The sequence below is a fragment of the Phoca vitulina genome, unplaced genomic scaffold (genome assembly GCF_004348235.1).
Source record: "Phoca vitulina isolate PV1807 unplaced genomic scaffold, GSC_HSeal_1.0 scaffold6, whole genome shotgun sequence".
Lineage (NCBI taxonomy): Eukaryota > Metazoa > Chordata > Mammalia > Carnivora > Phocidae > Phoca > Phoca vitulina.
Window position 1 is genome coordinate 58618404 of NW_022589709.1, and position 16756 is coordinate 58635159.

A 16756-nucleotide genomic window follows, 5' to 3' on the forward strand; every position below is an offset into this window, starting at 1 on the left:
CTGTTAGTGTGACAGCATTTTAACTACTTCCAGAACTGCTGGAATTAACACACGTAGTTCTTTAGGATAGAGCAGAAGTTGAAGGTTCCCAAATAGTACCAAAGTGTTCAGTTTTACTCAGTGCGGGATGGAGGTAAGAGAGCATTTAACTACAGCTAGGAAATGAAACGACAGCCAGGTGTAATAGTAACACCAAGCTAGTTAAGCCATCTTATGCGAATATGAATCTTAGCCATTGTATAAGATCTAAAGTTGGTATATTGCTTATACTATTTTTAATCTCACAAGAAAGATTTCCTGCTCCCCTTTCAAAAACAGGCTTGAGTCTGACCAAACTCAGTAGCATAGCCCTGAACTCAAAGGGTCACTCTACTAAAGCATCCCAAGATGGAGTATCTCCCATACCAGCATGTCACCAGCTGGAATCTGCAATTTCAATGTTGTATTTAGTCTCAGGTTGGTTCAAGACCCCTTTAAATGTGGCATCATAGATTTAGCTAAGCCTAATCACCACCACCCCTTCCCAAACCTAAATAATAGGACCAGACCAGTCCCTAGGTTAGGGATTTTTCCACCCTACTTAAACTTCTACTGGGGTCCAATTTGGACGATTACCATTTAGGCTAGAAAAGTTTCTATAACCAAAACCCCTCCTCCAACTCACCTAAAATTTTAATGCTGGAGTTTAATCCCTTTGAGTCGTTTATTTCTCTAGCACAAAGCCATAATCCTGGGAAAGGTAATATTTAAGCCTTATTAGTCATTTATACCTAATTCATCAGATTGCTTCCCCAAAGCAGCTTTTGATGGGAGGGAATATAGAGATAGCATATGCTGATGCTGAAAAGGTAGGAGAGGGAAATGTGGTTCCATTCTTTGGGGAAATACAAGAAGAGAAGTATAGACAATAAAGTGCTCCCATTTGATTGTTAAATAAGTCCTACGTGTACTGCAAAATAAGCCCCAAAGCACTGACCTTAAGAGGTTGGAAGCCAGGATACACTTACCAATATTACCTATTTTGACAAATATTTCTTTAATGATGCCTTTGTAAAGTATCTTTGGCAGGAATTCTCTATCTGTGCTCATATAGAAGAGTGAAATGACGGATATATGATCAGGGTATTCAGTAATCAGAAATAATGATTCATCTTTGTTATTCATCACTGACTACTTAGTTCTAACTCACATGAGCAGCACATACAGATATAGCCAAATCTTCCATTTGTTCTTTTATTATAAGGCATTCTTGTTCTGTGCTTTACAGATTAGTTTCCTTTGAAAATCCTCCCACAGTTCAACTAAGATGGACTTAACATTTCAATTATGATTAAAAGGAGAACTAAAACCCCACCTTCAACAAGCCTGCCTAACTGTGATTCTGTAATGATTAACTGAACTCCAGGACCACCTTAGAGAGAAAGCTAATAACTTTGTTGATACTCTAGCTTCATCTTCCCCATTGTGATTCTCTAAATAATTCTCTGTGAAAGGCAGGGAATTCTTTCTTTGGGATTCCCCTTCCCAATGGCTGGGCTCAGGAGAGGAATTACTGTCTGCTAGAGATAAGCCACATATCTGAAGGAAAGTCTTAAGGTCTTAAGCATTCCAGGGAATGCACACAGCATCCATCAGGGGGAAAAAAAAATCTCAGCAAAGAGCCTGTCTACTGTTTTAAAAAGGGTCCACCTGTCATTTCCCTATACCAGCTAGGCAGCTATGCAGAAGCACTGTGAAAAGAAAGTAAGAGAAGTTCAGGATGATCATTCTTCTTTTCTTTCTTTCTCAACACCTAGTGAAGAATTGGTTACCTAAAACCAAAGTCTTTATCACGGTAGTATTAGGGGAAAATCAATCTAGAATAGAGTTAGATTTTTTAAAAGTCTGGAAGCATTAGATCAACTAGATCAAAATGCATTATAACATGTATTTTTAATAAGGATTGACTTCCCTATTTTCACTTCCATCTTAGCGCCTTCATAGGGAGAGGGCAGGAGGTTAGGGTAGTAAGTATGTGGGAAAAGGACACTTGGGTTCAAAAGAGGCAATACATGCAGGAACCAAAATTAGGGATTTTATAATACTTTGGGAATGGAATCATCCCTCCCGTAGCCTGCCTTTCTGACATATTTCCAATAATATTTTTTGAAACAGAGGTAAGTCTGCCTCTTGTGAAAAGCTTTATGAAAAGCTTTCACGTTTTTTGCCCTTGTATATGCTTGATAATCTTTTTTTCCATCCTATACATTTTGTAGCCTAACAGGATTGAATTTCTTTTCAGCTGTCTTATGAATTTTTTTAAAGTGGAGAGAAAATAAATAATGCATGGTGATTATTTATATGACCTCTGAAACAAGACAGTTTGAATTAGAAACTTGGCTACTGAGTGACCTTGGGCAAGTTCCTGAACATCTATAAACATGAACTTGAGCTTCCTCATCTCTACAATGGGGACTATAATATTAACTGCCTCATAGATTATTGGGAGGACATCATAGGACAATGCTCATAAACTGCTTAGCACAGTGTTTGGCACATAGAAGTGTTAACTATTATTAGTAGTTCACTTTAAAATGCACTGATAACATGTACCATGCTTCCATCATTTCTAAGATGGCCATATAGTATATTATTAAAACCAAAATACTTTTGAAAGGAAAAGTACACATTAATAACAATTACACAGAGACAACAAATATAAAACCATGACTGTCCTGGACCTACTAAAACAAATAGTCACCCTAATCATTTCCAACTTTACTACTTCCTTCTGATCACTTCCCCTCTGGTATCTTCCCTGGTATGAATCATAATCTATGTCAATCATATTATAGTATGCACACTTCCTTTTAAATCATAACAGTATTAATCAAGAAAAAAGTTTAAATACTGCTGCCTTTCAATGCAGGCTTTCACTTAAGAATACCATCTTTCGGGGCGCCTGGGTGGCTCAGTTGGTTAAGCGACTGCCTTCGGCTCAGGTCATGATCCTGGAGTCCCAGGATCGAGTCCCAGGATCGAGTCCCGCATCGGGCTCCCTGCTCCGCGGGGAGTCTGCTTCTCCCTCTGACCCTCCCCCCTCTCATGCTTTCTCTCTCTCATTCTCTCTCTCAAATAAATAAATAAAATCTTTAAAAAAAAAAAAAGAATACCATCTTTCTTTGGGTAACGAAACAGCTGTTTTCCTACTTAAATGCACACTTAACTTTATATTTTTCTATAGTATTTTTTTAAAAAACTGTTTAGCATCAAATATGAATGAAAATAGCCAATACATGAGTGTGAAGCATAATTTGAGATGTAGTGAGGCTAAATGCCTTGCTCTCAATGGCAACTATGTAACATAAAAACTTGTTTAGCTAAGCAACATACCATTCCTATTTCAAAGTAAATCATCTCTATGTTGTTGATGACAGCAATATCATCAGAATACTGGAGAAATCTCACTTAAATCTTGTTTAATCAGTATTTGGAAAATGAAACTTCTCAATTGGATTTTCTAAAATAATTCTGGATATACTTTAACACTCATACTTTCTTCCATTGGGAAAAAAAAATGTATTTTCTGGGAATTGAGTGTAAATTTTCCTTCAAAGATGTTGAGGTAAACAATAGCATATTTTAAAATGTTTCCTCTGTCTTATTTTCCCTAGCCCAATCCCTTTATTTTTCTGCCGTTCAATTAATGTCAACCATCAGATCAATCATGTAGTATTTTAGTTTTCTTAGTTTTTAAATCTTCCAGTTTCCCTCTAAAATAGATACTAAATTTGTCTTCCTTCTACCTCTGGAAACTCCCTCCAAGAGTTTATGTTTTCCTTATACAAAACTTTTTATTGTATATTTTTCATATTTCCTGCTATACACCATGCCAAACTATTAATAGGGATGTCATTTTCCTTCCAAAGGATTTGTAATTCTTTACGTAGAAATAAGTATGTAGAGAAGAAATAGTTTTCAAATATTTTATTTGATAATTTCAACATAATTTTTCTTTTTCATTCTTGATATTTTATTTCATTTACCTGCTTTCCAGCCACTTTACCTCATAGATAACGGATATTTCTAGTTTGTCTTCTGTCATAATGAAACTTTAGCTCATAAGTTCTTTGTCATCAATCTTGTCATCTTTCAGAAAAGTTCTGGCACTGACATTAGCATTTATTAGCTGATGGCCTTGGACAAATGATTTGATCTCTGTGCAATAATTCATGATCTATAAAACGGAAAGATAAGCCTTTTCTTACCTATCTCATAGGGGTATTGTAGACAGCAAATGAGATGAGGTACATGAAAGTGCACTATAAATATTACATAAATAAAAACTGTCTTTTTTCTATTATATCAGTAGTAATACATTTCATTATTATCATCAATAAAATATCATAAGCTATATTCTATGTCCCTTGACTTAGTAACTCTAATAGTATGCATACATTAGATTACATATTATATGCAGGGTTTATTTTCTATAAAGTCTATAACCTAAAAGAAGAGGTAGGTATAAACCCATCAAATTCTATATAAAAATTCAAGTCATTAATTCAGCTGTCCAAAATTTGGAAGCTTTATTATTCACACACTGGCTAGATTTTACACCATGAAATGTTGCTAGGCAAATTAGAAGTGTTAATTTTAGGGAGAATCTTTGGCCTACTTAAGGATAATAAGCTTTTAAAACTCTAGAATCTGAACATTTTTAGTAGTGTTTGAATAAGCATGAAGGGACCTTAAGAGGTGGGTCATCTGGTTTCTAGTTCAGCTGCATTTTTTTTTTGAGATTTTATTCATTTATTTGAGAGAGAGAGAAAGCACATGAGAGGGGGGAGGGTCAGAGGGAGAAGCAGACTCCCTGCTGAGCAGGGAGCCCGGATGCGGGACTCGATCCAGGGACTCGATCCAGGGATTCGATCCAGGGCCTCCAGGATCATGACCTGAGCCGAAGGCAGTCGCTTAACCAACTGAGCCACCCAGGCGCCCCTAGTTCAGCTGCATTTTATAGGTGAGAGAACTTAGATTTGAAGACTTGCCCAAAGTCATATTACTGGTTAGAGGCAGAACCATAATTAGAACACAGTTCCCCCCCATTTCAGTATGTGTTCTTCTATACCATACTGCCACCATATAGTAATCCAAACATGAAAGAACCAGAAACCGCCAAGAAAAGTTGGACAGAACTACCTAAATGTATTGAACTTCTGTTGGCAAAAGCCACTATAAACCAAGTTAAAAGACAAATGACAGTTGGAGAAACAAACAAACAAACAAACATAAATAAGAAACAATAGCTAATATTTATAATATATAAAGGGCTTTTATAAATCCAGAACAAAATAATAAGCCAATAGAAGTATTTACAAAAGACATAAATCAACAGTTGATACACACACACGAAGAACCAATAAACATTTGAAATATGTAATGGCCTCAGGGGCACCTGGGTGGCTCAGTTGGTTAAGCGACTGCCTTCGGCTCAGGTCATGATCCTGGAATCCCAGGATCAAGTCCCGCATCGGGCTCCCTGCTTGGCAGGGAGTCTGCTTCTCCCTCTGACCCTCCCCCCTCTCATGCTCTCTCTCTCTCTCATTCTCTCTCAAACAAATAAATAAAATCTTAAAAAAAAAAAAGAAATACGTAATGGCCTCAAAAAGCAGGTAGAGAACAATCTCATTTAAAAACCAAGATAACTTGGAGGACCTGGCTGGCTCAGTTGTAAGAGCATGTAACTCTTGATCTCAGGCTTGTGAGTTCAAGCCCCACATTGGGTGTGGAGGTTACTAAAATAAATAGATAAACTTTGTTATAAAACAAAACAAGATAACTGAAAGTCCAGTCAGCTTTTGCTATTGGTATTACAGTTGGGGTGATAGCTCCTTTTCAACTCTCTCAATGAGCAAAAGGAACCCCAGTGGGCTATATCAAAAGATGATCCTATGACTTTGATAGAAAGGGAAGTGAGCCATTCTGATGACAACTAAATTGGAATTAAATTAACTTATGGGGCGCCTGCGTGGCTCAGTTGGTTAAGTGGCCACTCTTGATTTCAGCTCAGTTCATGATCTTGGGGTCGTGAGATGGAGCCCTGCCTCTGCTTCTCTCCCTCTCCCTCTGCCCCTCGCTCCCCCCCCCCCCCGCTCACATGTACATGCTCTTTCTCTCAAATAATCTTAAAAAAAATAATAATAATAACTTAAACATGGTCCCAGAAACTAGTCTTTTCTGGTGCTGCTGCTCTCCATGAATGTCTATAGGGAAGCTCAACAGCACCAACTGGAAAGGGTCAGGGCTGGGCATACACTAGTGGGCCTCTCTTTGGGCATATTCCCCTAGGCCAGACCACCAGGCTTCTAGATATGCATTTGCCACATTGTGCTCAAATTAAGGTTATATACTTTCAAAACCATGGATTTTAAGATACTAGGGTTCTCAAATAAGTGCTGAACAGTGTGAGATGGTAACAAATTGTTCTAGCAAATCAAAATTGTGTTTATGTAATGAGTTTAAGGCCCTGAAATCAACTCCCAAATTCCCTTAGGGTTACAGACTGAGGTTCTGTTTAGCTCTGGGGAATCCTGTGACAGGATCCAAGGAGTCAAGTGCAGGAGTAGCCATAGGAGTGGGGAAGAGGCAGAAGAAAGTCGGCCTCTATTTGTAATGTGAACTCTCCCCACTCTTCACACCTCCTTGGACTTGCTTCCGGCAAGTGTTCCAAAGACAAGTAATAGGGAAAAAATGGGATCAGGTAGGACAGAAGAGAAAAAAGTAGTCCTAAAACAATTTTTAAAAAGAAACCAAACCTAAAACCAGAAAGTGAAGCAAAATATTTTTAAAAGATTGAAATAAATTTGTAGAAAACACAATGGATGAAGGGAGAGAGAAAATAAGAGTCAGAAATCACTAAAAAGAGCAAGTAGAAAAAAATTATGTTGAAGAGACACCTGGGTGGCTCAGTCGGTTAACCATCTGCCTTCAGCTCAGGTCATGATCCTAGGATCCTAGGATTGAGCCCCACGCCTGCTCAGTGTGGAGCCTGCTTCTCCCTCTCCCTCTGCAGCTCCCCTGCTTGTGTTCTCTCTCTCTCTGTCAAATAAATAAATAAAATCTTTTTTTTAAAGATTTATTTATTTATTTATTTGACAGAGAGAGAGACAGTGAGAGAGGGAACACAAGCAGGGGGAGTGGGAGAGGGAGAAGCAGGCTCCCCATTGAGCAGGGAACCCGATGCGGGGCTTGATCCCAGGACCCTGGGATCACGACCTGAGCCGAAGGCAGAGGCTTAACGACTGAGACACCCAGGTGCCCCTAAATAAAATCTTAAAAAAAACACAAACATTTAAACCTTCTTAAAAGCCAGAAAATGAGATTGATTTCAACATACTATATATATGAGGGGGGAAACTAAAAAACAAACGATGAATGACGTTGGATAAACTCAAAACAAGACAAAGAAACCCCCCAAATCTATAACATAAAACAATAAAAAGATAATAATAATTGTGAATGCGTAAAAAGAAAGAAAGAAAACTGCTCGAGGCCATTCAGTTTCTGAGTAAGTCTGATATCTCTAGGAAACAGGGTCCTGCTGTCCAGGACCTCCTAGGTTAATGGAACAGAGGCCTCCTCCGAAGCTGCCCTGGGACCCTGAGCTACCTGTGGAAGCAAAGATCTGACTTCTACAGCTGATTCAAGTAGCACTACCTGGCCTGCATGAACTTCTCCCAAGCCAAGCCCTGACTTCCCTCCTCTTCTTATCGGCATAGTAAGTTATATTGCCAGTTAATAGATGACCTGCCTGTACAAGATCACCTAGGTAGGAATTTGTAGAGCTAGAATATGAACCCAGCAACCTGAACCCAGAGTGTCAATGCCAACCATTAAATTCTGTAATGACTTTTAATGCCTGTACCTGTAGCTTTTCCACAGCCATTTATAAGCCGACATTCTCACTTTTAATCACTGGGGATTTTTTTCATAATTCACAGCCTTCCGTAGAATAAAAACAAAAGCAGTTTTAATTTCATCTTGAAATACTTCCTGTTTCTTAGTCTTCTTCCTCTGCTCATTTAAAACAAAAGCTCGTCCCTTTCTTTTCTTCTTGTTTCCCTCTTTATTGTAAAACCCATGTGTATACATTGTAGAAAATAAAGGGCTTACAAAGTATACAAAACAAGAAAAAATATTCCACCGAATACAAACAATTAAAAATAGGACCCTGGTAATGAGGTTATTCAAGTGCCTGAACATATCTGTAGAGACTCGGTGGTTTTAAGGCCTTTTTCTGCAGAACCCGATGCTCATTTTTGTGCAGCAGCCAAGATTATGCTAGACTGACAACTGGAGTTACATCTTTATTGGTGGGATTGGATAAAAAAATAAGCCATTCCAATTTGGTACTGCAGTAGTTTACTTTGAAGTGTTGATTGTATGTTTTCTCTTAACCTCTTATGTAATCATCCCATCTCATTTTACCAAAAACCATTTGCATTGGAACCTTGCTGATAATTATTCTTTATGCATGCTTAATGGAGTATGACAGAAACAGAGTGAGCATGGCTTCAATACCGATGTACTAAGTGGTGTCTAATATCTTGATATTCTTCTCTTCCTTTAATGTATATATGACTCATTGATGCTTCTGAGCCACTGGCAGAGAAGGTAGTTTAAAAATAATTACCAACAGGGCGCCTGGGTGGCTCAGTCGTTAAGTGGCTGCCTTTGGCTCAGGTCATGATCAGAGGGTCCTGGGATCGAGCCCCGCATTGGGCTCCCTGCTCAGCGGGATCCTGCTTCTCCCTCTCCCACTCTCCCTGCTTGTGTTCCCTCTCTCGCTGTGTCTCTCTGTCAAATAAAAAAAAACCAAACAAACATTACCAACATAAATTTCCATCCACAGACTCTACTTTTTACTTTCTCACACCACCTCATTTAAAGTCTTTTGTGTTTAAAAGTATGTAATAGCCCTAAAGGAAGGTATTATGTGTTTCATCTGTTGCTCCAAAAGAAGCGAAAAACTAGACTATTAACCCGCTGTGTAATCCCTGCACAGACTACAACGCCTTTCAGTGGGCAGCCAGGCTCTGCCAGAGCAGGGAGGACTGCAGTTTAAACATTACAGGGTCAAGTTCAACATTTGTTCCATTCACAGATCTCCCACTGACATCAATGAGAGTTTTGTGCAGAGTAGAATTTCTTCCTCAGTCAAATGATTTCTGTAATGCCTTCTATTTTGCCAGAACATATTCCACAAAGAATGTAATAAAGGAAATATACATAGTACCTCTCTTTTTTTTTTATCCCTTCTCTTGATTTCAATAACATGTCATCTCCAAAAAAAGCATTGTTCTTATAGAACATGATTTAGAAGGTAAATAAGCTAGTGCAGAGAATGTAAAGAGATTTTTCAATCTAGGCTCACTTCTTCACAATTTTTGAAAGGTTTTTTTTTTTTTTTTGCCTGTGATACAAGCATCACAAATGAATTCAGTCAACAAGCCTTTGAACCAAAGAAATTTTATGCCTTATGATATATCATAATTGATTGATTGGGAACATGGAGTTCTTAAGCTATTAGACTAAGGTATGTGGAACTAAGTATCAATCCCACAAATATCCCTAGGTAAGTAAAGCGTGCTAAACAGGACAAGTGAAGGTACTGAATTTTATAGAATTGTTGAAAGGATAGGCAATCTATATTAGTGAAGAGTTTGAACACTACAGTGTAATTTTATTGTTCTTAAGTAATACAGTAACATCAATAAAAATTAATAACGTACTTCAACAAATGAATATGCATAATTTATAATTAGCCCATTGTTTATGTGACTTATAATTTTCAGGGAAAAGAAAATATTAGAATAGTAAAATATTAAATTCCTTTTAAAGGAAATAAAATATTAAGTATTTTTCTTTGAATAACTATAGTAATTATCTGATTAACACTTCTATCAGCTTGTAAAATGAGACATTAATTTACATTACAAATTGACTTTGATGTCTAATATCATAATGTAAGGTTCTCTTTGACTTTTAAGATTTATAAAGAAAATCTGCAGTTTCTTATAGACTTGAAAATCTGGTGTATGTTTTGCTTAATCTTCAGAAATATTTTAAAACAGATTGGATCCTAAACATCATTAGTATTCTATAAAAAGTTCTGGCATAACACATTCATACTTCATGTAAGGGTGATGCTCTTACTTTTCTGTTGCTCAGAAAAGTTTTTAAAAAGACAATCTGGGGACAAAGACAGCTGATAGAAGGTAAAAACAAAATAGGCACTTTGGCCTATGCAACAACTCACTCCCTGTTATGTCCAACAATTGCCCAACTTCAAAATTTCTTGTTTTGTTGTTTCTTTAATTTTATTTTTAAGTAATCTCTACACCCAGTGTGGAGCTTGAACCTACCACCCTGGGATCAAGAGTAGCATCCTTTACTGACTGAGCCAGCCAGGAGCCCCTAGAATAAATTTCTACAGGGGTTCACTCCTTCAAATTGGAACTGTGCCAGGCCTTTCAGAAAAATCACAAAGTCACACCACCTGTTATTTATTTATTTATTTATTTATTTATTTATTTATTTATTTATTTTAAAGATTTTATTTATTTATCAGAGAGAGAGAGAGACAGAGGCAGGCAGAGGGAGAAGCAGGCTCCCTGCCGAGCAAGGAGTCCGATGTGGGACTCGATCCCAGGACCCCGGGATCATGACCTGAGCTGAAGGCAGACGCTTAACCGACTGAGCCACCCAGGCATCCCTGTTATTTATTAATGGTACACTCAAACAGTAAAACCTTCTTCAGGAATTCAAACAGACGTTAGATATCAATGACATTTGTGGAATATCTATCACGGATCCAGTGCGAGGCTAGGCATTTCACAAGCGATATCTCACAAGGCAATTTAAGAGATACCAAGTTAAGAAGTTTTAGAGAAATCTATGATTTATATGGCAATTTTAGAATTTCAGGAAGAATCAGTTGTTCTATGGTCCTAGGAATCAGAAAAGTCCCCACTTAGGAGTTACCATTACAAACAGACCATCAATTCTTTCGTGGTCTTTTGAGTTGGGGACTGTTCATCAGATATATGGGATGGCGTGGCGGTTTTAAAATATAACTACAAATTCTTTGGGGTGCCTGGGTGGCACAGTTGTTTAAGTGACCAACTCTTGGTTTCTGCTGGGGTTGTGATCTCAGGGTCGTCAGAATTTGCGCTCAGCATGGAGTCGGCTTGGGACTCTCTCCGTCTCACTCTGCCCCACCCCCTTCTCTAAAATAAATAAATAAGTCTTTAAATAAAATAAAATAGGGCGCCTGGGTGGCTCAGTTGGTTAAGCGACTGCCTTCGGCTCAGGTCATGATCCTGGAGTCCCGGAATCGAGTCCCGCATCAGGCTCCCTGCTGGGCGGGGAGCCTGCTTCTCCCTCTGACCCTCCCCCCTCTCGTGTGCTCTCTCATTCTCTCTCTCTCAAATAAAAAAAAAAACAAAACTTTAAAATAAAATAAAATATATCTACAAATTCTTTGATATCCCTCTCACCAAAACTGCAATCTATGAACTCTGTACTTGTAAATGGGCTGCTTTTGATTTGGCTTCAACCAATAGAGAACAGAGAAAATGACACTATGTGATTCTGTAGGTGAGGGCATAAAAGGCAATATGCTTCTACTTTGTTCACTGGAATACTAGCTTTTGAAGACATCAGCTACCAACTCAACGTTCTGTCTTCCCCGAGGCCATCATGTATGAGAAAGGTCAAATTAGCCACATGGCAAGACCACACAGAGAGGCCCTGTGACTATAAATAGGAATTGAGAGAGCTGACCAGCCAGTCTCAAGTTCTGCCAGCCTCCCTTCTCCTTCCAGCCCTCCCCTCCCCACAACTGTCACAGCTCCAGCCACAATCACATGAGCAATTATGAAGGCTGGAACTGCGTATCCACGCCCTCCCCAAATTTCTGACCCAGGGAAAATACGAGATATGATATTTATAGCATTTAAGCCAATAAATGTTGGGGTATTGTGTTACACAGAAATAGTAACCAGAACAGATACAAATTTTTTTACTTAAAAATTTTTTTGTGTTGAAACAAAAAAAATTTTTATTGAAAAATTTCAAATATATTCTAGAGTAGAGAGACTATACAATGAACTCTCATGTATATAACCCAGATTCAACACATTAAAATTTTGCCCCATTTGCTTCATTTGTCCCCTTCTTCTTTGTTGAAATACTTTAAACTACATCCTAGACAATGTGTTATGTCAAGTATCATATGATACTTCAGTATGAATATCTAAAAAAATAGACATTTTCTTACATAATGAAAATGTCATCATCACACTTAACAAAATTAACAAAAATTCTCTGGCATCATCTAATATCCAGATTATAATCAAATTTTTTGATTGCCTCAACATTGTGTTTTTACAGTTCTCAGAATAAGAATTCAAACAATGTCTACATATAGCATTTGGTTATTGTGCCTGTTAGCCTCCTTTTTTTTTTTTTCCTAAAAAAATCACTTCTCCAACCCTTTCCCCCCGGCCATTAACTATTTGCAGAAACCAGATAATGTCTGAAGAATGTTTGCTTTCTTGTGGTGTCATTTAGCTTGCACCTTTATTCCCAGTAGTTACTGTAAATGAAAGTTGGATCAAAAGAATTGATTAGATTCAGGGTCAACTTTTTTCCCCCCACAAGGATACTTGATAAATGCCATGTGCATCATAATACATCACATCGGGAGGCACAAGGTATCTGTTGTTTCACTTTTAAGGTGCTACGATTGATTAGTCATGCTGACAGCCTTATTATCCCTCATGGTAAAGTTCCTTCTCATCTGCCTTTCAACTAATGGTTTCACTCAAAGATGATTATTGCCTGAGTCAAGTATTACATCATTGCTACTGGGATATCACTGCTCCTAGACCTTTTCAATAGCTAGTAGTAGGAAACATGTAAATTAGAAAAAGAAAAAAATGTTGATAGTAGTGATAATTCCAATTCAAAATTAATATTGTGACATTATAACAACATAATCCTGTAGGATTTTCTTAAATTCTCTGATTTTCTACATGTTTCCCTTACACTGAAAACCTTCATTCCTAAGATCAATATAATTACTTATTTGCATTAATCTACAGTGTGTTTAAAATAGTTTCAGAATAATAATATCAATATTGCCTCTAACAATTAGAAACAGAACACAGCTTACAATTTCTTTGTACTTGTTCTTTTTTTTTTTTTTTTAAAGATTTTATGTATTTATTTGAGAGAGAGAATGAGATAGAGAGAGAGAGCATGAGAAGGGGTAGGGTCAGAGGGAGAAGCAGACTCCCCGCCGAGCAGGGAGCCCGATGCGGGACTCGATTCCGGGACTCCAGGATCATGACCTGAGCCGAAGGCAGTGGCTTAACCAGCTGAGCCACCCAGGCGCCCTCTTTGTACTTGTTCTTAGAATATGTTGCTAAGGTATACCTTTGAAATAATTACTTTCTTTGTATCTTTTTAGTTGTATCTTTTGTGTTACTGACTTGATATTAAGTTCATTTGTTTCAATTCATTCAGTTCAGTTCAAGTTAAGTTCATTTGTTTCAGGCTGTTTGTAATTTTTATAGATTGCTTTAAAAAGGTTTTTATTTTATTTTTTGAATATGTGCAACATTCATATATTTTACATGGCCAAATGATCTAACAAAATACATTCAGAGAAGCCGGTTCATTTTTTTTCCCCACCACTCCATTCATTTCTTTTTCAAGTTGGTGATTTTTTATTAGTTTCAGTTTAGCGCTATGTTTTTAAAAGATTTTCATTCATTTATGTTATTTTGAGAGACTGTGAAGGATGACAACTGGTATTTAGGCTGAACTGCTACAGTTAATTCCTAGGATCATGACAGCTGTAGATTTAGGAAGAATTAGTGTTCAGATGCAGTGGTCTTCATACAAACAAGCCATTTTGGCTTTTCTCTCACGGCTTCACCATCAAAGCCTTTTTTTTTTTTTTTTTTTTTTAAGTAGGCTCTGTGCCCAAATGGGCCCGAACTCACCACCAGGAGATCAAGAGTCCTCATGCTCTACTGACTGAGGCAGCGAGGGGTCCCGCCATCAAAGCCTTTTTTAAATGGAGAAGTACTTCTCTGGCTCTCTTCTTCATGGTTATTTACCACCTCTACAGAAATGTGCTTACCTAGTTAAAAGATTCTTTTTTTCTTTAAGATTTTATTTTTTTAAGTAATCTCTACACCCAACATGGGGCTCAAACTTACAACCCCGAGATCAAGAGTTGCATGCTCCATTGACTGAGCCAGCCAGGTGCCCCTAAAGGATTCTTTTTAATGGTTAGAAAACAAAATTCATAATAGGATTCCATTTTGTATAAATTTTTCAAGAAAAAAAAGCAGTGACATGATATACCAAAATAACAATGTACTTATTTGTGAAGAATGAAATTTTAGATTATTTAATTTTAGTTTTAATTTTTATCTATATTTTCTTATTTTCTCCAATGACGATATACTTGCATAATATTATAGGGAAATGTGCTTTACTTTATATAGAAAAATAATAAAATAATCATTTAAAAACGACCAGATGAATGATACATTAGTATTATAGATACAGAATTTTTGTTTGGGATCTTGAAAAAGTTCTGGAAATAGATAGTGGTGATGGTGGCATAACACTGTGAATGTACTTAATTATAGTGAATTGTACACTTAAAAATGGTTAAAATGGTAAGTTTTATATTATGTATATTTTACTACAATAAAAAAATAAAATTAAAGAAAGTAAAACAAGTTACTGCACATTATCCCTAGTATTAAATGAAACTCACCAAGTACCATGATCTTGCCATACTTCAGTTATGTTTTTTGAAAGTTTATTTATTTTTTTATTGTTTTAGTAATCTCTATACCCACTGTGGTGCTCAAACTCATGACCCTGAGATCAAGAGTCGCATGTTCTACCAACTGAGCCAGCCAGGCACCCCATAAAGTTATGTTCTTTAGACAGATGTCCAAAACATTATTACTTGCTTGTTGTATAGAAAGAATAAATATAAACTAATATTTACTGAAGGACTGAATAAACATGTTACACATAAGATATCATTTAATATTCCCAAAAGTCTATGAGATAAGTACCATTATTATCTCCATTTTAAATCTGAAGAAACCGAGGCTAAGAAAGTTGAAGTCACTTGTCGAAGGCCACTCAGCTAGTAAGTGGCAAAAACAGGATTTCACCAAAGGTCTGTTTGACACCAAATCACCACTCTTAACCACCATGTTATAGTAGTTTGACTATACCAGCTCTGGATTGCCATACAGGGACCAGTTACACATTCTTGTGGTTATAATATATTGTTTCCTAACTTTTCAGATATAGTTGACTTAAGATGTCTGCCATGTTTACTTTTAAACTTGTGTTTCTGCGATGTTTAAAAATTGGTTAATTATATTTTCATAGAAATCATTACTATGATTATTATTCTTATTAATTTCATAGTCATGTCAAATAATGATGACAGTGGTACATTTGCTCTATTTCAGCTGAGAGACAGAGTCAACAAGAAGGTGCAATTTAGGATGGATTTTGAACACATTTTTCCAAGACGAGATCAGCAGCTTTCTGGAATTGCTGGGGGGGGGGGAATTACATAATTATCTTTCTAAACCCAGCCACTTTAGAGTCTCCAGGGTCTGGGGAGAAGATCAGGGTTTGGGTTAGATCTGAGTTTAAGAAATGTAGTCACCTCTCACATTCTTCTAATTTAGAAGCTTGAAGTGTACTTTATTTGTATACTCCTATGGCAGCATGCTGCTCCTAAGACCCACTCCTTACTTCTTCCTCGTACTCCAAAGTTCTCAGGAGTGAGTTCTGGTTAAGAGGTGGTAGTATTTGGACCTATTATGGTGTTCTGGCATGGCTTAGAGCTCCTGCAAGGATCCTGGAGTCAATCCATTCCCTTGGATGCTGTTATGAATTTCAATTCTGAACCAGACATGTGGCCACACTCCTAGATGGACTATTAATAAGATCACATTTCTTGGGCTCTTTCAACTGACCCTTTAGACACTGAAGACTCAAGTTAGGGAAGCAGTAAGCTACCTAGGATTTGGGCGCACACAAGCAGTCACAAAATGACAAGTGTCTCTACAGGGAGCCTGCTTAGAACTTTGCATTGTACTGACTTGATTTTCCCAAATAAAATGTAATTTACTCATTTAAAAGAAAGAATGCTGTTTCCAGAGCTGTTGAGACAAATGTAAATTTAAGAGCAATACAAGGCCACTCTTGAAAGACATGTGAAAAGCAATTAAAATTTATCAATATTAACAGTACTTTTAGTATGAGGATGAGAAGGTAAGTTTCACGCCAAGAATTTGTCCAGTCGTGCAGAACTGAAGTCTGAGCATGCAAGTAACTCAGTTAATCAGGGTCAAAGGAGGATAATGAAATATGCCTTTGAGGTAAAAAAAAGAACATGTAAAAATTGGGTGAACATGCAGAAACCAAAAAATCCAGAGGTCTTACCCTCTTGGAGTCCAAAAGATCCGACACTGAGAATATTTTCCACACTGTAGTTAAGACTCTGAAAAGTTCTTCACATAAATTTCTACTGCCCACAAATATGCGCCCTTAGCCATTGTACATATGACCAGCATTAGACATTCCCACTTAAAAAGAAGGGGTGTCTACCAGGGGAAGGCCATGTACAAGGAATAATGAGTTCGTATTCAATGTC